This window comes from Solanum lycopersicum, chromosome 5, assembly GCF_036512215.1.
Source record: "Solanum lycopersicum chromosome 5, SLM_r2.1".
Taxonomy (NCBI): domain Eukaryota; kingdom Viridiplantae; phylum Streptophyta; class Magnoliopsida; order Solanales; family Solanaceae; genus Solanum; species Solanum lycopersicum.
The window spans coordinates 40,208,767-40,236,764 of NC_090804.1; the positions used below are offsets into that span (position 1 = coordinate 40,208,767).

The window sequence follows — 27,998 nt, forward strand, 5'->3', positions numbered from 1 at the left end:
CGTTGGAATAGTATCATAGTTGCTCATATTCAGCTCTGTTAGTGAGATAATTTTTTTTGTGGAATTGACCTTCAGGAGTTACATTCTGCTTCCATTATAATTGTTCTTCATTTTTTTTTCTTGATCATTAGTACTCTATGAAGCCTTCAAGGGGTTTTAAAGCTTCTTTGTTCACTTATATTTTTCTTTTCATGTTGGCTAAATTGATTAACAAGGCATTAACCTTTGTACCTTTACCATTAGGTATTTGTACTTTTTTACAAGTAGCATGACTCTTTTTGGCCTTCTTTTATTGGTTGTTCAACATGTGGTGAAGGGTTCTATATTAATTTTTCATGTCTGTCTTTACATACATATAAAAAATAAACGAATAAAAAGTGAACCACCGCCTTCTCTCAGCTAATTTCTACAACTCAAATTCTTGAAGCTTTAAATTGATAGGGCTTACACCTCAGGTTTTTCAAGCTTCAAATTGGTAGATTTTTCATTTTCCTTTGTTGTTTTCATCCATTTGTTTTCTTTTCATACAACTGTTTGTTCATTATTCATTGTATCTTTATGAATCATCCCCTCGGTCTAGTTTATTTTACTTTTTTACACACATTTATATATTACATATCAATACATTACATATATATGCATCTATTTAGATAATTCTTTATTTTGTTGACATGTGTCAAATAACTTGGCATGCTAAATTAAATAAAAAAGTTAATAGAATTGTGTCACATTTCAAATGCAATAACATGTCCAGCCAAATTAAAGTATGAGCACGTTATGTGTATAAGACATACATTATGATCTAAATTATTTATTCAGGGTCCTTGTCAAGAAAGAAGTTAGTCCCTTATTCTTTATTGAATAATGACATGCTTACTTAATTGCAATTGACCAAAAATGGGAGAAATCCATCACAAGATTCACGAAAAATCTTGTTTTTTTTAACAAAAAAAATTATATACTAAATATGCCATAAATAGGACATAAAGGAAACATCATCATCAAAGTCGCACAAATTACATGTAAGTGGCGTATTGAGCATTACATCAAAAATTAAGATGACTTTGAAAATAATTGACTTTTTTCCTCATCTTTATGATGATAGGACTGTGTAAGTCGTCTTTTACTTCCTTTAAATTGGTAGTACTGGAATACCATAGAGTTTTCATAATTTCTTTTAAGTTCATTTTATAGACTTCTTGTTTTTGATATGAAATTATTTATCTATTAAATAAATAATAATATTAATAAATTGTGAAATTTTATTTGTTAGGTACTTCGTGAAAGGCTGAAGGAAGGGATATTTTCCCTTGTTGTTGTGACAAAGATCCCACAGTTTGTAATTATTTGTGTGGCTATATATTTTTATTACTGTAACGGCCTATACTGTATTTGTGGGAGAAAACGACCTCCAGTTCAGATTGCGCAAACTAATAACAGATAGTATTAAATAAATAGTATTAAATAATATTAGTATTTACTGTGTACTAATCCTAGTCATATTAGGATTAGTACTCCTTAATCCTAGTCCTATTAGGATTAGTACTCCTTCCTATATCTCCTATATATATCTCCCATGTATTCCCTTATTAGGTTAACACTTCAATACAATCAATATTCCTTCATGGTATCAAGAGCCAGAAAACCTAGATTTTCTTTTCTCTAGGTTTTTTTTTCTCTCTTTAGGGCACCGATCGTTCCCTCTCTTCTCTTGGGCGGCGGCAGCCATGACAACCGAGGTGGATCCTCTCGATTCACTTCCTTCTGGCGTTAAACTCCTTCTCAGGCATCTTCATGCCCTGATTCCCGAAAAATTATCAGACATAAACTACCCTACATGGAAAATCACCGTTCTTACAGCCCTTGAGGCCAATTACCTTCTCAAATACGTCGATGGAAGCACAGAACCGCCGCCGGCAGTCATCACCGCCACGGACAAATTAGAAAAAACCAATCCGGCCAATGCCGCCTGGAAAGCCGTGGATGGCCAGATTCGATCATGTTTGAGTGCGGTCATATCTTCCACGGTTCAGAAACACGTCCGATCCTACACAACTGCTTCAGCCCTGTGGACGGCCCTCGCAACAAAGCTATGCATCAATTTTCCACTCTCATATTTTTCAATTGCGTGATCGTCTCCACACAATTACCAAAGGCACGAAAACTATGGTGGAGTATTTAGACGAGGTCTCCACCATCATCACAACCCTCGACACCGTGAACGAAATCATTACCAAAAAAGATCTCGTCATGTGCGTCGTTCGGGGGCTCCCATCAGCTTACTCCTCCATTAAACAGGCGGTTCGCATCAGTCCAACGCCCGTTGACCTGGCTACTCTCTCCTCGTGGCTAAAAAGTGAAGAAATCAACGTGGATCTGGAGAGCAAACTTCTTCTCCGAGAAGCCGCTGTTATGGAGCCGGCCACCGCCCTCACCGCAAGCCAGAACTATCGCGGGGGGGCATGGTGGCGGCCGGCAGTGGAGCTGCGACGGCTACGGCAGAAACAGCGGAGGCCACGCATGCGGCGGTCGGTAGGGCAGTCGTCCACCGTACAACGGTCAGCAGCACGACAGCCACAACAGCCTGCACTCCTTCGGTAGCGGCGGGCAGGGCACTTAGGAGCGGGATCGTCCAACTTGTCAAATCTGTCAAAAAATAGGACACACCGCTGTTCGTTGCTTGTTTCGGTATGAGGAGAGCCGAAATAGTGATAACCGTGCCAATAATGCATCTTAAGCTGGCCCTTCCTCTGAATGGCTGTTGGATACTGGGCCAACATGCACGTTACTTCTGATCTATCCAAGCTTAACGCTCCAAATTCAAATCATGGCTCCAATGGTATTACTGTTGGCAACGGTGAGTCCCTTAATATTTCTCACACTAGCACGGGTACCATTAAAACCCCCACCGCTATCTTTCACCTAGGTAACCTTACCCACGTCCCTTCTATTAAAACCAATCTCCTTTCAGTTCACCAATTCACAAAAGACAATAATTGCTCACTCTTGTTCACCTCTAATGATTTTCAGATCCTAGACAATACTACCAAGAGGGTGATTTTTCAGGGCCCCTGTGAGCATGGTCTGTACGTTCTTCCTGGCACAAGTTCGTCTGCCCACCCAGTTTCAGAAAGCGTTCATGTGGCTCCGGTGGCTCTTTCGGGTGATGGCCACAGTCTGTTGTGGCACAGTCGTCTGGGTCACCCGTCTACTCAAATAATAAATTCTTTAATGTCTCAATTAGATTTTTCTTCCATTCATGTAAACAATTGTGACTCCTGTTCAATTGCTAAATCTCATAAATTACCTTTTACATTATCTGAGAAGCGTACAATTGCACCTTTTCAACTTATTCATTCTGACCTATAGGGTCCTACTGCTGTTCCTTCATTTACTGGTTTTCACTATTATATTTGTTTTGTGGATGATTTTACAAAATACACTTGGTTGTACCCACTAAAACACAAATCACAGGCATACACCACCTTTGTCACTTTTGAAAAAATGATCAGAACACAATTCAATTCTCATGTTAAACTTTTTCGAAGTGACAATGGAAAGGAATATGTAAATAACATCTTTGGCCAGTTTCTGCAATCCCTGGGAATTATACATCAAACCTCCTTTCCATACACTCCCGAACAGAATGGGGTGGCTGAGCGTAAGCATCGCCATCTCATTGAAACGGTGGTTACTCTTCTACATCAATCTCATCTCCTTGTCTCCTTTTGGGTAGAAGCTCTAGACACCGCAAACTACCTCATTAACAGAATGCCTAGTCACACCCTCTCCAACAAATCACCCTATCAACTCCTTTACCAAGAACTTCCCAATTATACCAACCTCTGCGTCTTTGGGTGTCTTGCCTACCCTTGGCTACGCCCTCATACTACTCACAAATTACAACCCCGATCCCGTCCTTGTATTTTTTGGGCTATCATCCTACCTCCAAGGGTTATCGCTGTCTTGACCCACAAACTCATAAAGTCTACATATCTCGTCATGTCAAATTTGTCGAAAATGAGTTTTCCTACGAGTCTATTTCCTCCCCCACAAATACATCATTCATTGGCGTCCTTCCTCTTTTTCCAACATACTCACAGGGTCCCTCACCACCTTCCCCCACACCTCCACCCACTACCCAGCCACCCTTCATCACCCCTTCGACCGTCACCCATAATACACCCGCAACCACTACCCACACTCACAACCAACCCGAACCACCCCATACCCACAACATCTTCAGCCCGATCCGTTTTGGGTCCTTCCCGGTCACCCCCGAATCACCACCGCCCGTGCCACCCCCCAATACTCATCCCATGTTAACCCGTGGCAAAGCCGGTATCTTTAAACCCAAAACCTTTCAGGCTACCATACTACCAAATACACCCCTTCGCGATAGTGAACCAACAACCTATTCTGTTGCCTCAAAAAATGCTTATTGGCGTCATGCTATGGATGACGAGTTTAAGGCTTTGACTGATCATAAAACTTGGGTTCTTGTACCTAAGCCCCATGGGCGGCACCCAGTGGCTGTAAATGGGTGTACAAAATTAAGCACAATGCAGATGGAAGTATTTCCAGGTACAAGGCTCGTTTGGTTGCTAAAGGCTACAATCAGAAGTATGGGCTTGATTACTCCGAGACATTCAGTACTGTTATTCGGCAGGAAACCATTCGACTGGTACTGTCACTCGTCGTGCGCAACAATTGACTCATTAATCAGTTGGATGTTTCCAATGCTTTTCTTCATGGCATGCTTGATGAAACTATCTACATGACGCAACCACCGGGCTATATTGATCCCCTCTTCCCTCAACATGTTTGCAAACTCCAGAAGTCTCTGTATGGGCTCAAGCAAGCCCCCCGTGCTTGGTACACACGTCTGAAAACGTTCCTCCAGGGACTCGGCTTCACGTGTAGATGATATCATTATTACAGGCTCTACTGCAGCTCTCATTCAGGATGTCACTCGAGCTATGCATACTACCTTCAAAATGAAGGACCTTGGCCCGTTACATTATTTTTTGGGAATGGAGGTTTCTCAGACAGGCAGCGGCTTGTTTCTTCATCAGTCAAAATATGCTCGAGATCTGTTGCAGAAAGCTGGACTGGAAAAATGCACCAGTCAACCAACACCGATGGCAGTCTCGTCGTCTACGAATGGAGACGACACCCCCTTTGCCGATATCACCCACTTCCGCAGCCTTATTGGGGCTCTACAGTATCTGACCGTTACCCGTCCTGACATCCAGTTTGCTGTCAACCGAGTTGCTCAGCGCATGCATCAACCAAGTGAACATGATTACCATTGTCTAAAACGCATTCTCAGGTACATTTTTGGCACTCTTGGTCGTGGTTTACTCATTCGACCCGGGGACTTGGAGCTTCGGGGTTTCTCAGATTCAGATTGGGCGAATGATAAAAATGACAGAAAATCTACATCGGGGTTTCTCATTTTTTTGGGGCCGAACCTGATCTCCCGGTGTACAAAAAAACAACCCAAGGTCTCTCGGTCCTGGACTGAAGCTGAATACCGCGCCCTTGCTCTTCTTGCTGCTGAGACCATGTGGGTCACATATATTCTTCGCGAACTTCGCGCCACTCACACTGTTCCTGCTCTCTATTGTGACAACAAATCAACCATCTGTGTGGCCAAGAATTCTGTCCTATACACTAGAATGAAGCATGTTACACCGATTGTCTCTTTGTTCGCGATGAAGTTCAGGCCGGCACCATGACTGTGCAGTATGTACCCACTGTAGAACAACCAGCTGATATTCTCACCAAGCCTCTCCCGAGCCGACAGCACGATTACCTCAGTTCCAAGCTTCCGTTCGCTTCCGCTCAGCTCAGCTTGAGGGGGGATAATAACAGATAGTATTAAATAAATAGTATTAAATAATATTAGTATTTACTGTGTACTAATCCTAGTCCTATTAGGATTAGTACTCCTTAATCCTAGTCCTATTAGGATTAGTACTCCTTCCTATATCTCCTATATATATCTCCCATGTATTCCCTTTTTAGGTTAACACTTCAATACAATCAATATTCCTTCACAAACTAATGAAACTACAAATCGAAAAATTTGAGTTTCTAAGGACAAAAATAGAAGTGGAGTTCGATTCCAGTTTTATGTAGTTTACAATGCATTAGCCAGATATAAAAGTTTATGATTTTCTTCTTTCTATCATTTATTTTGATAATAAATAGTCTTAAAAGAATATATATATACATGCTACAGTTAAATGTACTTAGAAAATTATAACCTTCTTGTTCTCTGTTGTAATTAACCAGTCATCTCAATTAATATTAATATCTTAATTGTTATAGAAAAATTTAATCGTAAAATAAATAAAATATTGAAACACGAACATAATCACTCTTATTTTTTTACAACTTAATATCTATATTTTTTTTCTTCTTTTAAGAGACTAAGATAAAATTTTCAAATGTTCTAGCACGCTGCACATTTGTACTTTAATTGTTTCTTTTAAAATATATTATTGAAGTTTGATTTTTAATTTCTGTGTAACCTGCTACAACAAGGTATTAGCCGCATAAGAAAGCTTATCTTTCTTTGACAAATTAATGATCTCTTAGAATATGATATTGGCATGTTGAATATTTTTTCCTTCTTCATGTCCCCATAGCCTTCTTATTTTGTCCAGGGGCATTTGTGATTTAACCATTAAATTTTTCCATTTTATTTGGTGATTGAACTCCAAAAAATATATCTTCAAAATTAAACTTCAAGTTGAATTCAAGAACTTTAAGAACAACCAAAAGTTCTTTTCACTTTTTTCTTTCTACAAATTTCTCATAAAAAATTAAAAATAATTTCAATTTGTATTCATTATCAAACACAATCCGATTCTTAATATCATTTTTTGTTTCAAAAATAAAACCTTATTGTTTTAGTTTCAAAATGAAACATGATCAAACATCCGCTTGATTAACTAACGATCTCAACTTAGCATTTTAACATCTAAATTGTGATAGAGAGAATGTTGTAAAGTAAATGAAATATTGAGCCATGAGCATAATTGTTTATTATTTGCAGCAAAATAGCAACATTTTTTTTCCTATATAAATAAGGATGTAATTTTCATTGTTATAGCTTGTCATTGGTATTGTTTAGCATGAGCAGGTACATGCATGAATGTGAACGTAAAATTATACAAATCGATTATGTGTTGAACAAGTTGATTTTGTGGGATGCTTTATTTACTGCATGAAAATTTTAATATATTGTACTATATTTGTCCTAATTTATATGGTATTTTTTTAAAAAAAGAAATATTGAGAATCAGACAATAATTTTCTGTAATTTTAAAAATTATATTATTTACGTAATTTTTAAATATGTAATTTGTTTATTTTAAAAGATTTAAAGATCTTATGTCAAAATTTGATTATTAAAGTTTAAAAACGTAAATTTGGATGAAGGGAGTAATATTAATTATTTCAAAAAATTTAAATAAATCCATGTTAGGATCTTTGATTCCTCAAACTTGAACTTTTCTAAAGTTGAAAATGAAATTTGAATGGGTGAGGAGTAAATATAGCTCTAATTAAACTATGGTTGTAAGGATATATATGTTGATGAAAAAGTATAACTTGGATCAAGTATAACTTATTTCGATATTATTGGGGCGAATATGACCTTTTCTTATTTCATTGATCCGTAATTATTCATTTTATTTATGCAAAATGAGAAACTTAAGTATAGTTTCGCCCGTTTCAACCGACACACCGCCCTTCTTCACACTCAAAGGATTGGTGAATGTATTTTTATTTCTATATTAAGTAACAATTTAATTTTAAAATATTTGATTTATCTTTAATGAAATAATTTATGGTCACATAAACTTATATAATTTATTTTAAATCAAAGTTTTTAAAATCTTTTTTTTTGAACTTCGTTTTCAAGTTAAATTACCTTAGTATAAAATGGGATAGAGGGATGTCTTTTCCATTGCGGTGAGTATTCCTCTATTCTTTAAGGCAAGACATGACATTGTTATGTTTTTGTTATTTTTATTAGATTGATTAAATTGAGTAGTTTGTACTAAATTGATGTTTCTCTAAAATAGATAAATTTCAATTGGTTTTGTCTTCAATAATAAGCTTTAAGTAGTATCTTAATAGTTGCATTTCACTATCGGTCTTCAATTGTTAATGTTGTAATATGTTGGAATTGAATAATTCTTAAAATTGCTTTTATCAGTTTAATAATATGTGCAGTGGGCGATTATACTAATGTCACATATCAAATGACGTAAAATTGTGTCACATATCAAAATGGCATAGTTCAGTCAAATAAAAAATCAAAACATATTACGTATACAAGACATGGATATTACAATTCCAATTGAATATTGTCATGTTAACATAAATGTACAATTAACCAAAAAGGAGAGAGAAAATCATTTACAGGATTAACAAAATATTATTTTTATTAAATTGTTATCTAAATATCCTATAAATAAGACACAAAAGGAAAAACTATTTTCATTAAACACATGCACAAATTACTTTCAAAAGCATTACATCAAATATTAAGATATGACTTTCAAAAAATTGACGTTTCTCCTTATCTTTATGATGATTGTGGTTTGTAAGTCTTTTACTTGCTTTAATTTTTTAATACTTAATCGAATAACATACACTTTTTACAATTTTTCTAAGTTTATTTTCTTGTTGTTCTTAGATATATGAAATATACTTTATATATATATATATATATATATATATATATATATATATATATATATATATATATATAAATTTATGAAATTTTATTTAATAGGTATTTTGCAAAAGGCTGAAGCATCTCCTCTTGTTTGTTGTTGCAATGACAAAGATCCTTATATTTGTAGGTCTCTTTGTAATTTTATCGATGACTATTTCTACAATGATTTTTACAGTAAATGTGGCAACAAACCACCTCAAGGTCGGATTGTGTAAACTAATGAAACTACAAATTGAAGAGTTCAAATCTCTTGGGACAATAATAGAAATGAAATATAATTCTTGTTTCTATGTATCTTACATCAAGACATTAGCCAAATAAAAAAGTTAACTGTTTTCTTCATTTCCAATTTATATAATACCTGAATTTATCAGAGTTAAACAAGTTTCTTTTTTTAATAAAAAATCATCCTTTAAATAATTTGAATTGTTCAGTTATCATGATTTACAATATTTTAAACATAGTTTTAAAAGATGTAAATTTTATCTCAACAAATATGATGATTTAAATTTTAAAATTTTGATTCTTTAATTTAAAGTGCGCCACATAAGTTGAGATAGAATGAGTAAATATTTATTATTTCAAGATTATATGTCAAAATTGGGAAAATGCACAAGTACCCCCTCAACCTATGCCCGAAATTCCAGAGATACACTTATACTATACTAAGGTCCTATTACCCCCCTGAACTTATTTTATAAGTAATTTTCTACCCCTTTTAGGCCTAGGTGACACTAGTTTGAAAGAAAAAGTCAACCAGTGTTGGGCCCACAAGATAGTGCCATGTAAGTCAAAAAGGGTAGAATATTATTAATAAAAAATTTATATGTATGCAGAAAATATTAATTTTGCATAATATGTTAATCATTGGAAAAAAACAATTTTAAATTTATTCATTTATGAAAAAAATTATAGGATAATTAATTATACCATTGATTTTTTTACGATCTATAAAAGCTACACTTTAAATTAAAACCAAATAACTTAAAAATAAATTTGAAGTTGTTAATCGTAAATTTTGGCTTTACTTCTATCTACGAGATACTTTATTCACTATGTGAGTAATTATTTTATTGAAAATATTAATTTTACAAGATGTATTTAGATTTCTTATATAATTCCGTCATTAGCAAACCAAGACGGCTTAATTGTTTTTTCTCAGGCATGTGATGCAATTTTGAACTTTGTTAAATTTTTTTGGTAGAAGAAACATCAGCTAAAAAAAAATTGATTAAGAAGTAAAGAAATTCATAAATTAAATATTAGAAATAAAGATTACCTTCTTATAGGCACATGAAGGGGATCGTGGAGAAAAGTGGGTTAAGATATTGTCCCAATTCATACTATCTTGAGTGTTGTCCACACTAAATTAACTCGATGGGAGGACTAAAGGACTAAATTGAAACAACCTAACAATATCAAAATAACTAAAGTTTATCATAAACAAAGGAAAAATAGTTTAGAAATAAGAGGATTGAGTCCCCATCAACTCTATTCAACAGTCTAAACAATCAGTGCGAAAAATGACCTCTAAGACATGAAAGTCACCATATTAAACTCTAATATAAATTCAGATAGAGATGCAACCCCCGAAAGCTAAATATAAAATCTAATAATAATTTCTTTGTCTAAATGATGGACAAGCAAATAAGAACCCACGACAACTCGTAAGATGTAGCTCACCCTATTTAGCATTTTTATTTTTGCAAAGTTTAATTGTTTCCTTAAGCTTCCTAGAAATGACTTTTTATCTTCAAATAAAGCTTAAATTGATGAGCAATGAAATTTCAAGTTATTATCATGTTCAATGAGAACGGAAGCATCTAAGTATTTTCCTTGACATTTTTATGAATTAGATTTTGTATACATGATGTTAAGGACGTAAGGTTTGTATATATTTTACCCTTCCCGCACCTTACTTCATATGATTTAACTAGCTAATATTTATTGTTATTGTAGATTCAGTATGACAAATTTTTATTTTATAATATTCATGATTGTATGAACTTTATTTATTCACCTAGGTGGTATTAAAAGTGGTTAACTATAAATTTAAATTATGAAAATTCCAACAAAAAAACAACCATTTTTAACCTCAACCTATTTACTGTGACTGCACTAATATTTTTTTTCACAAAAATATAAATACCATTTTTGTACAAAAATATAAATACTTATTCTAAAAAAAGTTTTTTAAAGCTAAACTTAAAAGAAGAGACAAATAAACATGAGACTCACTCACATTAAAAAAACTAGATGAGACTTGCCCGTGCCCATTGAAATAAATCATTTGATTTGTGTGATATTTAATTACCACAATCTCACAATCATAAAACTAATTCAAGCTTGGATAATACTAACTACCGTATAATTGCTATATTATATGGAACCAAAAAATAATTTTTAGATTCTCACATTTTTTTAAAAATAGAACTTGTCTGCGTTTTGCATGTCGAGCTCTCGCTCATACTCCAAATTACAATCACAAATATATTCATACAACATGAATTTAGCAGCACACATTTATGCTGTAAATGAATGGAATTTCTAGAACAGTAGCATCTTTAAATGAGCTACTCCAATATAAGAAGGATAATACCTGTGTTAGGGAAAAGGAGAAAACTTTAAGAAACAATCTTGCACTTCAGAAGTTCTTTTTCTATCTCCCTCCCTTATCACGTCATCTCTTTCTTCTCTCCGTTGCCACCAACACTTTAAAAATATACATGTTCGGACACCGTAATCCTCCCAATCTCCATTAAGTTGATCTCCAAGCTTTAAGCCCTTGAGCTTCGATCTTATGATGCAGCAATTTCCAAAACATTGGCATACTATATAGATTCAGCTCTAAATTGACGAGTGAAAATATCTTTACGGGGCGTTTTGCACTAACCTGAAGGAAGTTCTTTATCACTTGTCTAATATTTATTGCTGCAATCAAATTACTCATTCTGATCTTCAAGAGCTATGAAAATCTATTTGTACGATACATGTTTCCTACAACAAAATGCTCTTACTTCTCCAATCATATCTCTAGATTTAGAAGTCTAAAGAGTTTGTTCATTCTTCATTTTAGACTCAATCATTTTCATCTCCCTCGATACTATTATGCATAAGTTGTCTGGTGATTCATTATGCATTATTATATCCTCTTTTGGAGGTCTGCACTCAGCCTTCATATCTGCAACCTATTCAGCAATTAGACCACAGTTGCATAGGAGCAGGCAAAAAATTAGATTGTATATAGAAGTCAATGTAATTAAGCCCTATTGGCCTTCAATTTTTTTCCCTTACTACAACCATTGACATCCTTTGATGAAAATCGTCTTAACAGAAGTAAATAGAATTTCCCTTGTGACACCTTCGAAGAGACAAACTTTCTCTACTGTTGGTAAAAACAATTGGCGCCTGATGCTTTTGCAGATTGTCTTGAGAAGTTGTTCAATAAATTCATGCCGGTTCAAACAGAAAATTAACCTTCATGTCAAGGGTTCAAATTCTTGCGTTAGCATCTTCTTTTTCTTCATCAAAAAAATTCATGCCGGTTTAAACTCTCTGCCCTAAATCTTAAACACATTTAAGAGAATATTTGGTCCTTAGTTAACTATTGTAATCTTTCATTTTATTTACTACTTAAGCTATAACAAAATATATGATTTGATGCAAATATCAAATGCATTTCGAGAGGCAAGTAGTACATAGTACATACCTTTCTCTTTGACCAATCACAATCATACAGAAAAAGAAAAACCTTTTCTTGAGAGTTACAATGCTCTCCCCGTCAGATAACTAAATCCATTGTACTGTAAATGTCTTGTTTATTCAAACAGTATGCAGGTACCCCGATTAAAAGGATCAAGAGGCATTATGTATATCCAAAGGTTAGTGCTACTCGAAAAGAAACCAACTCAAAAGACGGGCATTTAGGAGAGCTGAAACAATGAATAAGATGACACCTTTAAGTTATCTTCCAGAATGCGAGTGAAGTAGTTTTGCAATTCGGTTCAACACACGAAATTCCATGTTGCGTCAATGCTATTTGTCTAGAACGTAGCATAATAAATGACTAATTTAGTGTCGAAATATTTGTATACATTCATACTGCAAAATAAAGTGACAGAAATTGAAATGAAAGAGGATGTTTCTTCGGAATTTTCACAAACAGGTAGAGGGCAAAAGTAGAGTCGATTAACAAATTTTCAAATATAACATGCTTTTTTTCCCAAATCAATTGAGAGAAGAACAATAATAGTGAATCAGAAAAATAATCCCATTATTTCATGTTCTTAAATCACACAGAGATCCAAACAACCCATTTGCAAATACATGTTAAAAGAGAAATCAATGAGTTAGTTTGTCTTGGATAGTACATGGAAAATAAACAATATTCAGGGAACATCGATATTACTTTTTTCTTAAAACACAGTAAGAATCAAGGAATCGGTAGTTTCAAGATTCAACCAGAACAGAACAAATAAAATTAAAAAAATCACAATTTTTCCAGCCAGAATTCACATCAACAAACGAAATAACTTGAAACTCAAATCACACAAATCATAAACAATCACCCAAAACTCCAACTCAAACCATCAAGACCCCAAAAGCACAAAATGATGGAGTATAACACACAGATAGAAAATGAAGGATGAGAAGATACCCACTTGTTTTTTCAAGTGCAGGATGAGAGCCATGTATTGTGTACAGCGAAGTGAAAACTCAAAGTTACCCTTAGCTTAAACTTTAATGACAAAAAACAGGCAGGTTTGATACCTTTGCCATTGCTCATGCTTCTAGTATAGTACAAAAGTTCCTATAAGAATTTAAAATAATAAACCATTGATGCATACGCATAAAATCTTTGTATTTGTATATACATGGTAGTAGCAACCTATGCAATAAGCAATATTTTGGGTATAGAATAATATTTAAACGTATTTATCAAATTAGTTATACTCTTCATTCATTTTACCTGAAGTTTTGGGCTAATATCATCTCTCAAGTTTAATCCAAACTTAGAAGACATTTTATGATATAGTTATGAAAAAAAATATTTTTTTAACTATCCTAAACTTTGCAATAAACATCCTTCTTGGGGAGCAGACACATACAATATCTCAAACGTGTCCTTATTTTTATTTTGGCACTCCATTTTAGCTTTTTATCCATTTTAACCCTTATATTCCATTTTATGTACCAGTTAACCACAAAATACTTTTTTTAAATAATTTTTATTAATTTATTTATGTTCTTCAACTTTAGTTTCTTATTTTAAAAATTGACGCGTATGTGTTAATTTACATAAAAAATATTAAAAATTAACAAACAAATATTAATTTTTTTAACAAAACATTTTTTTCTGAAATGGTGTTGATTTTCTTTCTTAAAAAATCATTGACAATCCAACAAAGTCTATCAAATTTTAGTACATTTTACTAGTGTTACTGGCCATGAACAAGAGATTCTTTTCTTTAACTCATATTGAAGATGAGTTTTTAATTCATATTTTGATAAGTTAAAAATTACAAAGCGAGTATTTGTATTAAGTTAAGCTACAGGGATGATATAAAAAATATAAAATATATTGTATTATTTAATTTAATTGAATGTTTAAGAAATAAAATCAAAATACTATAATTTGTTTTCATGCAAAAATATAGAGAAAAACTCAAAAAATATATAATATTTTACAACAATTAATGGACGCACATCAATTTTTAAAATAAGAAACTTCAATTAAAGAACAGAAATAAAAATAAATATATTATAAAAATGGGATAATGTCCAAGTACCCCCTCAACCTATGCCCGAAATTTCAGAGACACACTTATACTATACTAAGGTCCTATTGCCCCCCTGAACTTATTTTATTAATAATTTTTTACCCCTTTTCGACCTACGTGACACTATCTTGTGGGCCCAACGATGGTTGACTTTTTTTTCAAACTAATGCCACGTAGGCTAAAAAGGGGTAGAAAATTACTTATAAAATAAGTTCAATGGGGGGGGGGGGATAATAGGACCTTAGTATAGTATAAGTGTGTCTCTGGGATTTCAGGCATAGATTGAGGGGGTACTTGTGCATTTTCTCTATAAAAATTAGAATTTCGTGTTTAAGTGGTACATAAAAAATGGAGTCTAAGAGTTTAAAATAGAAGAAGGCCAAAATGGAGTGTCAAAATGAAAAATGAGGACAAGTTTGAGAGGTTATGTATGTGTTAGGCCCCAACAGAAGGATGTTTATTGCAAAGTTTGGGATAGTTAAAGAATGTGTATTGTAAAGACACGCTCATTGCACCTATTTTACTAATTATTGACCCTTAGTTGCGAGCTTCCAGAGGTAAAAGAAAGTTTAAAGAGTCAATAATGGTTAAATATCTAATTATATACATACAATATAATGATATGATACTAACTTTACTTGGCTTGGATACCACGCCGATACACTAACAATAGTTGGTTTAGGTAACCATTTGATAAACTAACTAATTTAGTGTGGGTTCCATGAGAGGACCAAATAAGTGTTTATGGATATTATGATGAGAAGATCAATTTGTGATCATGTGGTACATGCATCTTGGTATTTGACGTTTCATGATATATTGATTGTCAAAAATATAAAATTATTAATTGACAAAAGATGTAGTGTAATGCACATGATATGCACATTCGATGCACGAAACTAGTTGTTGTTGTTATTATTATTATTATTATTATTATTATTATTATTATTATTATTATTATTATTATTATTATTATTATTATTATTATTATTATATCCCTCATCATCATCATCATATTTAGAAATGAGAGTTTGATGTACCAACACAACTGTAACAAGTTGTACCTAAAGCTATCTAATTTGTACAGTAACTATGGACCAACACAGCAACAAATATATACATATATATTATATATATAGTTGTACAATATGAGAGTTTGATGTACCAACACACCTTTAACAAGTTGTACCAAAAGCTATCTAATTTGTACAGTAACTCTGGACCAACACAACAACAAATAATTGTACAATAAGCAACATAAAGTGTACAATCAAGTTGTGCTCCATTTAACATGTGTAAGTACACAAACTTTTCCCTCACACCACCTGTATGATCTGTATGTACCCTCCCTCAATAAATAAAATATACATACATCTCAATTCCCGCCATAACCCCTTCAAAGAACAAACTTGATCTCATCGCTTTCAAGCTTTAGGTTTGAAAGGTATATGAGTTCTCTTTCTCCTATTCTCTTCTATATAAGTTTCAAGTCTCTGTACTCATTTATTATGTTTTTAATTAAATTTATTTTTAAATTCAAAGGTTTGCTCTGAATTTTGTTTTTCCAGTTCCCAAGTTATTGTTCTATTCATTTCTTTCACTTCCAACCTAACATTGACGAATATGGGAATCAGAATTTTGGTATGTGTATCTTAGTTTCTTATTCTTTTTGATACAATTTCTAGCTAAATTTAATTTTTACATGCATGTTTAACTAACTAGCTACCTGATTTGCACATGGATTGTGTTTCTTTGACTAATGTTATCCAATAACAATTAATTTATTCTAAGTTAGGCGTCTTGCAAAAATCTAAAACATCTAAGATGACTTAAATTTGATGTGGATTGTGCCTCCAAGTTGTTTAATAATATGCCTCATTTGAAGTTTCCTGTTGCCGTTCTCTATTTTTGGGTTGTAGCAGGATAGTCTTATCATCAACTGATGTACGAGAAAATATTCATTAGATGGAGAAGTTCATCAAGATTTTGCAGGCGTTGCCGATCATAGTTTCAATTTCAAGAACTTACATTACAAAACTATTACTTTATAACATTAAAGTAATCAACTGTGTCCACCAAAGTACAGTAAAATCAACCCAACATTTCAGACTCATGGTCTGATTTGATTGTAATATGTACAAAGATCAGTTGAACTCCTGCAACCTTTGGTGGTAAGTGAATGATATCATATATCAATATTGTAAGCTATGCAAGAAGGAACAAACCAATGAACTTGATTTTTTTATCTTCTAAGCACCACAATGCACTTCCTTGCTTGAACTTTTAATGTTGTGCTTGGTGTTAGGTTGTGGAACCTGATTAATATTTGATGTACTGTCATATATTAGGATGTACTATTTATTCTTCATTTTTTCTATGTAACTGTTCATACTCTGAAATTATTAATATATATATACCTCATCGCCGTGGAAGTTTACCCACGGGGTGCTACCATAAACTATTGGTTTCTCTCTTTCTCTCTCTAGATCTCTAATCTCTCTCTCGAAAGTTCATGTGTTCTTCATTCATCAAGTGTGTGTGTGTGTGTAGATTCAATCCTAAAAACTGGTATCAGAGCTAAGGAGATTCAACACGATCACTGAAGATGGATAGTTCGAAGCTTGGAATCGAGAAGTTTGATGGATCTGATTTCAATTTCTTGAAGATGCAGATCGAAGATTATCTGTACCAGAAAGATCTTCACGAACCGTTGACCGGGGTGAAGACGGAGGAGCAGTGGAAGCTCAAGGATCGCCAAGCTCTAGGGTTGATTCGGTTGAGTTTGTCAAGAAATGTGGCATTCAACATCGTGAAGGAGAAGACTACATCCGATCTATTGAAGGCACTGTAAAACATGTATGAAAAACCATAGGCGATAACAAGGTATATTTAATGTGTAGATTGTTCAATTTACAGATGTTTGAGAATGGATCTGTTGCTGATCATATAAATGAGTTCAATATGATTGTGAGTCAACTCAGTTCTGTGGATATTGATTTCGAAGATGAAATTAAGGCATTTATTTTGATGTTATCTCTGCCCGAGTCTTGGGATACTTTTGTTGCTGCGATTAACAGTTCACGTGGATCAGATAAACTACAGTTTGATGAAATCTGTGATGTTGTTCTTAGCGAAAGTATTTGCAAATGAGAAGTGGGAGATTAATCGGGCAGTTCTCTCAGCGTTGACCGAAGAGGGAGAAGTAAGACGAAAGGCCAAAATCAACATGGCCGATCAAAATAAAAGAATCAAGGAAAATCTCCAAACAGATCAAATGTGACTTATTGGAACTGTGGAGAAAAAGGGAACTTTCGGATGAGCTTTACAAAGCCAAAGAAGAAACAGAATCAGAAATCTGGAGATGACAATGATTCTGTAAATTTAGCAGAGGACATTGGGGATGCTCTAATCTTTAGTATGGACAGCCCGGTCTAATCATGGATTTTGGATTCTAGTGCATCTTTTCATTCATCTCCAAGCAAGGAGTTTTCCAAAATTTCAAATCTAGAAATTTTGGAAAGATGTATCTTGCTGACAAAAGAGCATTAGAGATTGAAGGAAAGGGAGATGTTTGCATAAAAGACCCCCTCAGGAAACCAATAGACATTGGAGGATGTCAGATATATTCCTAGGCTCAAGAAAAATCTGATCTCTGTTGGTCATTTGGATAGCACGGGATATGCAGCAAAGTTTGGGAAAGGTTTGTGGAAGACGGTGAAAGGTGCTATGGTAGTAGCTCGTGGCACCAAATCCGGAACCTTGTACACCAATGCAGGGTGTATCAACATGGCCGTTGTTGTTGAAGGTGCTTCCGGTTCATGTCTGTGGCACAACAGACAAGGACACATGAGTGCTAAAAGAATGAAGATGCTGGTTGCAAAAGGAGCATTAGAGGGTCTGAAGTCTGTCGATATGGGTCTTTGTGAGAGCTGTGTTATGGGCAAAAAGAAAGGAATAAGCTTCATAAAGACTCGTAGAGAGCCAAAGAAAGTGCGGTTGGAAATGGTCTATACAGATGTTTGGGGACCATCTCCAGTATCATCACTTGGAGGATCCAGATTCTATGTTACCTTCATTGATGATTCCAATAGGAAGGTATGAGTTACTTCTTGAAGCATAAGTCAGATGTGTTTGCAACTTTCAAGAAGTGGAAAGCTGAAGTTGAGAATCAGACCAGTTTGAAAATCAAATGCCTAAGGTCGTATAATTGAGGAAAGTATGACAAATCACAGTTCAAGGAATTCTGTGCAGTTGAGGGAATCAGATTGATGAGAACAGTTTCTGGTAAGGCAAGGCATAATGGAATTGCTGAGAGGATGAACAGAACATTGAATGAGAGTGCAAGGAGTATAAGGATACATTTTGGTCTACCCATAACATTTTGGGCGGATGTTGTGAGCGCAGCTGCATACTTTATCAACAGGGGACCATCAGTTCCTTTAGGGTTCAAGATTCCAGAGGAGGTGTGGACAGAAAAAGAACTCAAGTTCTCACACTTTAGGACTATTGGTTGCACTTCTTATGTTCATGTTGATCCAGAAAAAAAGAGACAAGCTTGATGCCAAGGCTTTGAAGTGTTGCTTTATAAGATATGGTTCTGATTTGTTTGGTTACAGGTTTTGGGATGACAAGAACAAAAAGATCCTGAGACATTATGACGTGACATTTGATGAGTCTGTCCTGTACAAGGACAGAGAGCAGAAGGTTCTAGAGATTACAAAGCAAGTGGGAGTTGAGGTTGAGTTGGAGAAGAGTAACCCCAGAGATGTTGAAGCAGATACTCAACCAACTCCTACTGAAGAATCTGAAGTGGAGCAAGTTACACATGAGCAGGTGTTAAGGAGATCATCCAGAATTATCGGGGTACCAGATAGGTATTCACCTTTACTACACTATCTATTGCTGACTGATGAGGGCGAACTAGAGTCTTTTGATGAGGCCCTACAGGTGGAGGATTCGATCAAGTGGGAGCAAGCCATAGATGATGAGATGAGGTCACTTGAGAAGAACGACACATGGGTGTTGACTGAGTTACCTGTAGGGGAGAGATCTTTGCTTAACAAGTGGGTGTTCAGAATCAAGGCTCATTTAGTGGTTAAAGGATATTCACAAAGGAAAGGTATTGATTATGCTGAAATATTTTCTCCTGTTGTGAAGTTAACCTCTATTCGAATTCTGTTGAATATTGTTTCCATCAGAGAATCTGCATCTAGAGCAAATGGATGTAAAAATAACGTTTTTACATGGAGATCTGGAAAAAGAGATCTATATGCAGCAATCGGAAGGATTTGTGGTTCCTGGCAAGGAACACATGGTGTGAAAGCTTACCAGGAGCTTGTATGTACTAAAGCAAGCACCAAGGTAGTGGTACAAGAAGTTTGACTTCTTCATGACTAAGAGTGGATTCTGCAAAGTTGAAAAGGATCTGTGTTGTTACTTCAAGAAACACACTGATTCATATGTCGTTCTACTCTTGAATGTGGATGATATGTTGATTGCAAGATCTAGTATGAGGGAGTTTAACAATCTGAAGACAAGGTTGTCTGCAACGTTTGATATGAAAGATTTGGGTCCAGCGAAGCAGATTTTGGGGATGAGGATTTCTCGAGATAGATCTGCTGGCAATTTAAATCTATCTCAAGAGTTGTACATTCAGAAGGTGTTGAGCAGATTAAGGGTTAATGATGCTAAGCCCAGGACTACTCCATTGGCAAATCACTTTAAATTGTCAAAGGAGTAGTCACCTAAGACAGCCGAGGAGCCTGAGCATATGACACTTGTTCCATATGATTCAGCAGTTAGTAGTTTGATGTATGCTATGGTCTGTACTAGACCAGATATAGCATATGCAGTGGGAGTTGTTAGCAGGTACATGGCGAACCCGGGGAAAGAGCATTGGGAAGCTGTGAAGTGGCTTCTCAGATATTTGAGAGGTACATCCAGTACTTCAATTTGTTTTGGAAAAGTCAAGGTGACTCTATAGGGTTTTGTGGATGCTGATATTGGTGGGGATGTGGACTCGAGCAAGAGTACATCCGGGTACATTTACACCATAGCTGGAACAACAGTGAATTGGATGTCCAAGCTTCAGAAGTGTGTTTCTCTTTCATCTACTGAAGTTGAGTATGTGGAAATAGCTGAAGCTAAGAAAGAGATGATATGGCTGCCAGATTATCAAGAGGAATTGGGAAAGAAGTAGAGCGAGAAGATTCTTTACTCAGATAGCCAGATTTCCATACAGTTGGTGAAAAATCCAGTCTATCATTCAAAGACAAAGCACATCAGAAGGTGTTACCATTTCACTCGCAGGGCAGTGGAGGATGATGATATGTGCTTGGAGAAGATAGAGGGTGCAAAGAACCCGACAGACATGTTGACGAAATGTGTTGATGTTGGGAAACTGGAGTTATGCGAAATCTACGTTGGTCTTCTGTAGTTGTTGCTATAGATGTTGCGGTGCGGTAAAGATGTTGATGTTGAAGAGATTTTTTTTGAGAATGTATTTTTTAGATGATTGAATCAGTCTCCAAGTGGGAGAATTGTTATGTTGTGGAGCCTGATTACTTTTTGATAAACTGTCATATATTAGGCTGTACAATTTATTCCCCATTTATTTTCTGTAACTGTTCATTCTCTGAATTATTAATATATATACCTCACCGCCGTGGAAGTTTACCCACGGGGTGTTACCACGAACTATTGGTTTCTCACTTTTACTATCTAGATCTCTCATCTCTCTCTCGAAAGTTCCTGTGTTCTTCATTCATCAAGTGTGTGTGTGTGGATTCGATCCTAACACTTGGTTTGTTAGAGAAGGAGCTCTTTGTGTTGATGAGGTTTTTTAGGAATCTTGCATTGTTTACTATACTCACTCAGTTCTCTATCTGCAAGGTATATGTTAGTTCCTAGTTTGGGTTTTAATTAATTTGTCTGTTCTTGAGTTGTTTCTTGTGGATTTTTGATTATCCTATATGCTTGCAAATTATTTTATTGTGATTTGTGCAAACATCCTTCAATATTCATAGGTGCAATAGAGTTAAGTTATATCATGTTGTTCTTAGATGATATCATTGAAGTGGTGTGACACTAATTCTTGGATGATACTGATTAAAGTGGCGTCGCAGTGGCGAAAGGAATAAAATTTAATTTTGTAATTTCTGACACTCACCTACTTTTAAGCTTTCACCTTTCAACGCGCGAACTATAAGAATAGACACATGTAGTCCCTTTTTTATATCTATTCTTTCAATGTCGACACAAAAATTAACTTCAACGCTGCTCTCCTCTAAGATTTCATTTCCCTCAGGCTCTTTTAGAGGTAAGTATATCTTTCCTTTCAGTGTATTTGCATCTATGAATATGAATGTTAAATTTGACTCAGCATAATCAATTATGATAATCAAAATGGTGTTCTTATCGTGATAGATTATTAGTAGAATGGTAAAGTTTTAGTTGCAAGGGTCAATTCATCATTTGGTAAATCCTTCTACTTAGAGGTGTAATTTTTTAATTTTATTTCTACGAGCATCTCTAGAAGAAGAAGCAGAGGAAGCAATAAGATGTTAATGGATTTTTTCTCGATTGTTGAAATATTGGAGTAAAAAGTATTACTTTTTTGTAAGTTGTTGATTAACTACTTACTGATTTCTTATTTGATGAATTTGTGTGAATAAATTGATTTATGTTAAGGGTAGGAGTTGCAAGTTTCTTTACTTTTTTTTCTGCAAGGAACTAGATGATGTTTTATGGTAGAATACCACTTGACCATAAGGAGAGAGACATTCAACTACTTGACACTAATTTGATGAATCTAGCGAAAAAAATAGTTCAAAAGAAGCCACAAGTTTAAATAGAAACAATAGTCAATGTCAATTAGAGACAACTTTATTGAACTCTTCCTTTTGAAACTTACCATCATATATGAATTATGTTAGTGCAAATCTATGTATTTGTCAACCTTCTGATGGAGGCATATATTATCACTCATCTAATTTGCTAATAACTTTTTAAACTACCGAGATTGTTCTTTGAAAATGGATTCTTGCAAGTTTTCTGTTATCTTCTATAATAGTTTGCTCAAGAGGAGGAAAGCCAGAATATTTTATATTATATACTTGACTTTGCTAAATCTCAGGTTCTGGTCATCTCACCCCATGATGATGTTTGTTTTGAGAAGGAACATAAAATGTTGTATTTATATGTAGTCTTCTGAAAATCATTGTAGATCTCAATTTTTTTCTTGCCATTGCTATAATATGATAATGACAGAAAGAAAAAGAAAATTAGCAACAAGATAATCTTCCAAGAAATACCAGTGCAATTATGGTTCTATAGAGACCCGACTACGCAGCTACTTGCTCTTACCTTAAAGGAAAAAAATGTAGTGATATTAGATGATTCAATTCTTGAATCTATCACTTTTAACATATGTATGTTTTTACCATTTGCAGCCTTCTCCTTTTTTATCTGGCAATTTAGCTTCTCTACAATATCAACACCTACATTTTAGTAAATATTGCAAGTCTTTTGTTATACATTATCTTTTTTTCACCGGAAAAGGGCCTAAAATACCCTTGAAATATTGAAAATGGTACAAAATTACCCTCCATCCATCTATTGGCTCCACAATGCCCTTTTCATCCACCTATTGGCTCCAAAATACCCTTGTCATCCACTTTTGAGTTCAAAATTGACCACTTTTTAGTTCAAAATTGACCACTTTTTTTAATTGTTTTAAAATTAAACTCTTTAAATATTTTTAAAAATACTTGGGGTTCAACTATTGATTATAATTTTAATTTATTAATTAATTTATAAACCAACCCACTACCCGCTCATTACTAACTAAACCTCACTCAATTAATAATCCAATTATAGTATCAAAATCGTCACAAACACTACTAAAACACGATGAAATTATAGATTCCTGAAAATGACATTCAAAATTATTCGAGTCCGAATCGAAGCCCCAATTAAATTTAGGTTGAGCCGCTTATTTAGGAGGACACTTTCTTTCAAAATTGAATTAGAAGTTTATGATTAAAGGTAAAGAAGTAATACATTCCGAATTAATTCATGCACTTTTTTTAAGTATAATTTGATAAATATTTATGATTTATTTTAAAACCTTTAATATATTATTTTGAAGAAAAGTTACCTATGAAGTAACATCACATAATTGAGACGTAGGAATAATTAAGATGGACATAGTCAGACTTTTAAGTTTATCGGTGATTTTCATTTAGCCACTTGAATGTATGATAATTTACTTCTATAATTTTTAAAAACACTCAATTGGTAGTAGCTTGCATTAATAACGTGACGGATTTATTAAGAGGAATTTAATAAGTAATGGGTGGGTGATTTATAAACTATACTAATAAGTTAAATTATAACAAATAGTTGAGTGCCATGTATTTTAAAAAATATTTAAATAGTTTAAATATAAAACCGTTAAATAAGTGGTCAATTTGGAACCAAAAGGTGGATGACTAGGGTATTTTGGACCCAATAGGTGGGTGGCAAGGGTATTTTGGAGCCAATAGGTGGATGGAGGGTAATTTTATACCATTTTCAATACTTAAAGGGTATTTTAGACCCTTTTCCGTTTTTTCATTTGCCTTTTCATTTATTTTAGTGCCTAAGGATGATATAAGCAAACCTTGCAAGCTGACTTCCTTCTTGGATTATAAGGTTGGAATAAGCAACATAGTGAGAGAAAATGAAAAACATGTACCAAGTAAATTCACCCTTTTATTTATAACATTTCAGTTTTGTATTCACAATTTTGACATACATTTATCATTTAGACTCGACGTTGCTAGCGTCATCCTACTACCTTTCACTCCAAGGGGAGATACTGAAAGAGTTCTTCATTCATTATGTAAAATATTTACTACAATAATGAATATATAAGAAATCAAATAGCAACGAAACCTTTGAGAAGTAGTGTTCTTAGACATCACAACTTAACCTTTTATATAGTTTAGACACACACACACACACACACACACACACACACACACACACACACACACACACACACACACACACACACACACACACACACCAAAATGGTAGAAGATCCTAGGTTCATTGATCGTGACAAAGTTGCTAGAAGATCCTAGGTTCATTGATCTCATCGTACCAAAATGAGTCTAATAGAGTCTTGTGGAATGGTACGATGACATCCGTACTTTTCTTTGGGAGGCTATAAAAATTTAGAAAAAACTCTCTTCTTGCTACTCCTTCGTGCTATGACCTGGATCCAATTGGTATATGAGTGATACAAATTGGTATCTTTCCTCCTTCAGTATAGGGTTTGATCTAGAGCAATAGAATTGGTAACAACATCACTAGGAAGAGAGGATGTGTATAGAGTACTAAAAGTTGAATAGGGTTACCATTTGGAACAAGTAGCTATTGCCTGAGATAGATGACATCTATGACCAATGGCGAGGTGCACAGGTTTTCTCTAGGATATATTTAAAGTTTGGTTACCAACATTAAAAGAATGAGGAGGTTAAGAATTGCGTTTGGCCAAATCATTTGATTTAAATTAGCAGTTTTATGGGGCTCGCTGGCTACTATTGTCACTTGTGTTATGAATTAAGTCCAATTGGTATCTCCCAATTTCAATTGATATCTCAATGAACTGAACAAGATGGAACACAAGCAAGATAATTGGAATTGAGAAGGTTTCAATAAGAATCTGGCCTTAGGGATCGTATAAGGCATAGACATCAGTAACAATCATTTATTGAGAGAAATAACTAATTAAGAATTTGGACTTATTTGTGACTTGTATCTTAAAAACTTTGAATATGTGCTTCGGGTTGTCTAAATTAACTGCGAATGTGAAGTTGTAATTGCTTGAATTTAGTGAGGTGATTATGTTCAAAATAAATGTATCTCTGAACTCTGATATGTAAAATATATTAACGTGGTCGTTTAAGAAATGCAAGAGTAATTCCCTGAATCTTGTGAAATTTGTTGTGATAAGTTATAGATATTAATCATTAGATGTTTGGGTGTATCTGGGGAGGTGTCTGGTGTAATGCTAAGTTGTTTACAACAATATGAACCGAATATCATATAACGTGGCATGGAAAAATTAGAAATTCGATTGAATGGTAAAAATGAAAACCTTGGAATGAAAGGGTGAAAAATAACACAAAAATTCTTACATGGGTTCTAGTCCCGTTGGAGACATTGAAGCAGGATTATTCCGGCTAGAGCGGTGCCGCTACAATGGGATTCGTCCTGCCAGAGCGGAACAGGTCTATCTCACCCTTGTCTCCCCTATTTTCTAGTCACAATTGTGGACCTTAAATCGTACCAGAACTAATCCCCGTGATCTAATTCAGTGTTCAACAATCAAAAATAAGTTATGAAATGTTCTAAAATTATATAGAACTTGGGAATATGACGAGGTTTCTTATCAAGATGACAGGGCTCAGTATTATATTTTCTCACGCAAGACCGAGGCTGAGGTATCTAATGGAGGGGTCATATGTACTATGCTTGTTTGTGACCAGATGACTAGTGTGTCATGTGATATGAGGTATACTTATTCGTATATGTGTTAGTTCAATTGTATTGGAATTTGATGTGATTTGTGATATACTTGATGCCCTCATCCATGTTTCTACCCCAGTTTAAGAGTCCGTCATAGCAATCCTTGTATATTGTGTTTGTCCTATGTGTTTATGGAGTTTAAGAATTGGGTTGATTTGGTTATGTTGGATATGATTGACTTGAGATAATCCTACTTAATTTTAATGCTAAGTCGATAACTCTAGAGATTCCCAGAGAAAGATTAGAGTGGGAAGGGATGTACAAGCCTAATCTAGGTAAGATCATATCATTCTTTCGTGCTAGGAAACTTGTAGAACACGATTGTTTTATGTAATTAGATCATATTCGAAATGTTGAGGTCGATCCCACTCTATTGAGTCTATTTCTTAGGTGATTAGAATTGAGACGACTTATGTCTCAAGTCCAAGAGATTCTTGATAGAGGGTTCATCCAACCTTGTATTTTCAAGTGCGGTGCTTCTGTCTTGTTCGTTAAGAAGAAGGTTGGTAATAAGAGGACTGTGGCTTTTATCTTAAGCCATATGAAAGTGCGTATAAAAATAGGGTTAATCATTTGAATTTGATGAGTATACCTGAGTTTGAGGTTTTATGTTGATGAAAATGTTGACTTGTAGCGATAGTCAGGGTAAGCTGAGCATAATGGTAATAAGAGTTCGTAGTAGATTGTGACGGGATACAACTGAACAATAAGATCGTGCCTAACCAAATTTGGTGTATATTTATGTCTTGCGAGTATCTAATTTTGTGGGATCTAATATTTGGTGAATAAACATCTCTCAAGGAGTGTTTAATGTCTAAAGATTGAAACTTTTGTGACTCAAGCTTATGGAAATTCATGTTGTAGGATGGAGATGTTGTTAACAACTATGATTGTTTTGGTATTATGAATGTGTTTTGGTTGGTTTAGGTTCACTTCTAATAGTAGAGAGTGTTGATTTAGAATGTTATCATGCTTATGTGAGAAAGTATTAGTCTTGATGATTGTCAAGATCCCTGATAACATGGGGCAGACGTGTGTACGATCAACTTTGGTGGTTGTTGGGATTCGTTTTATTGTTTAGGTAAGTTTACATACAACAATATTTATAACTCGAATGTTGAGATGACTTCATTGAGGCATTGTAAGAAAGGATGTTTAGATATTCAATTTATTGGTTTGAGGTTGGAGATGTGAAGACCTTATGGGTAATGAGATACGGCAAGAAGGGTATGCGAGACATATATCTCCAGTAATTCGAATATTAGATACTCTCTACTTTATTTTATGCAAGTCTTTCCTAGTTGATCAGTCGGGGACGAGTGATGGGTAAATTGGTATAAATTGTAACGGCCTTATACCGTCATTATGGAAAAGTCAACGAAGAAAGAATTGGTGCTGTAAAACTCTTTCATAACAACTTGGAATCTCTATCCTAGTCCAGATTTGGAAAAGATCAAAGTTATTAAGGTGTAGGGAAAATTTAGTAATTAGTAAGAGATCTAATTGTGAATTTTACTATGAGGGGATTGATAAAACGATAAGGAACCTGTCACGACCCAAAACGAGCCGCGAGTGGCACCACACTTACCCTCCTATGTGAGCGAACCAACCAATCTAAACCCCAACATTTCAACCATATAACAGAATATAAGGCGGAAGACTTAAAACTCATTAACGAAATCAATTAATAAATTCTAAAATTTATCAATTACTATCCCCAAAATCTGGAAGTCATCACCACAAGAACATTCTATCCTCAAATTACTAAATCTAAGAGTGTCTAGGAAGCTAGAATAAGAAAACAGATGGTCCATGTCCAAACTTCAAGGACATCAAGACATGAATGAGAGAGAATCTAGTCCGAGCTAGGAATAATAGCTCAC

The 27,998-nt window shown here is 34.5% G+C and overlaps 1 protein-coding gene across 22 annotated transcripts in view; it reads right to left on the minus strand.

Annotated features, from left to right (window-relative positions):
* Positions 1–11,109: 11,109 nt before the first annotated feature.
* Positions 11,110–27,998, minus strand: part of LOC104647430 (uncharacterized) — a 36,107-nt gene continuing 19,218 nt past the window's right edge. For 6 of the 22 annotated variants that reach the window (XR_003246929.2, XR_011221324.1, XR_003246928.2 and 3 more), the window contains one exon: positions 11,110–13,568. The gene's annotated coding sequence lies outside the window, so the exon portion shown is untranslated. Of the gene's footprint in view, positions 13,569–13,727; positions 27,992–27,998 lie in introns of those variants that run through there. The other 16 variants (XR_003246931.2, XR_011221325.1, XM_069298038.1 and 13 more) reach the window with 14 other exon arrangements.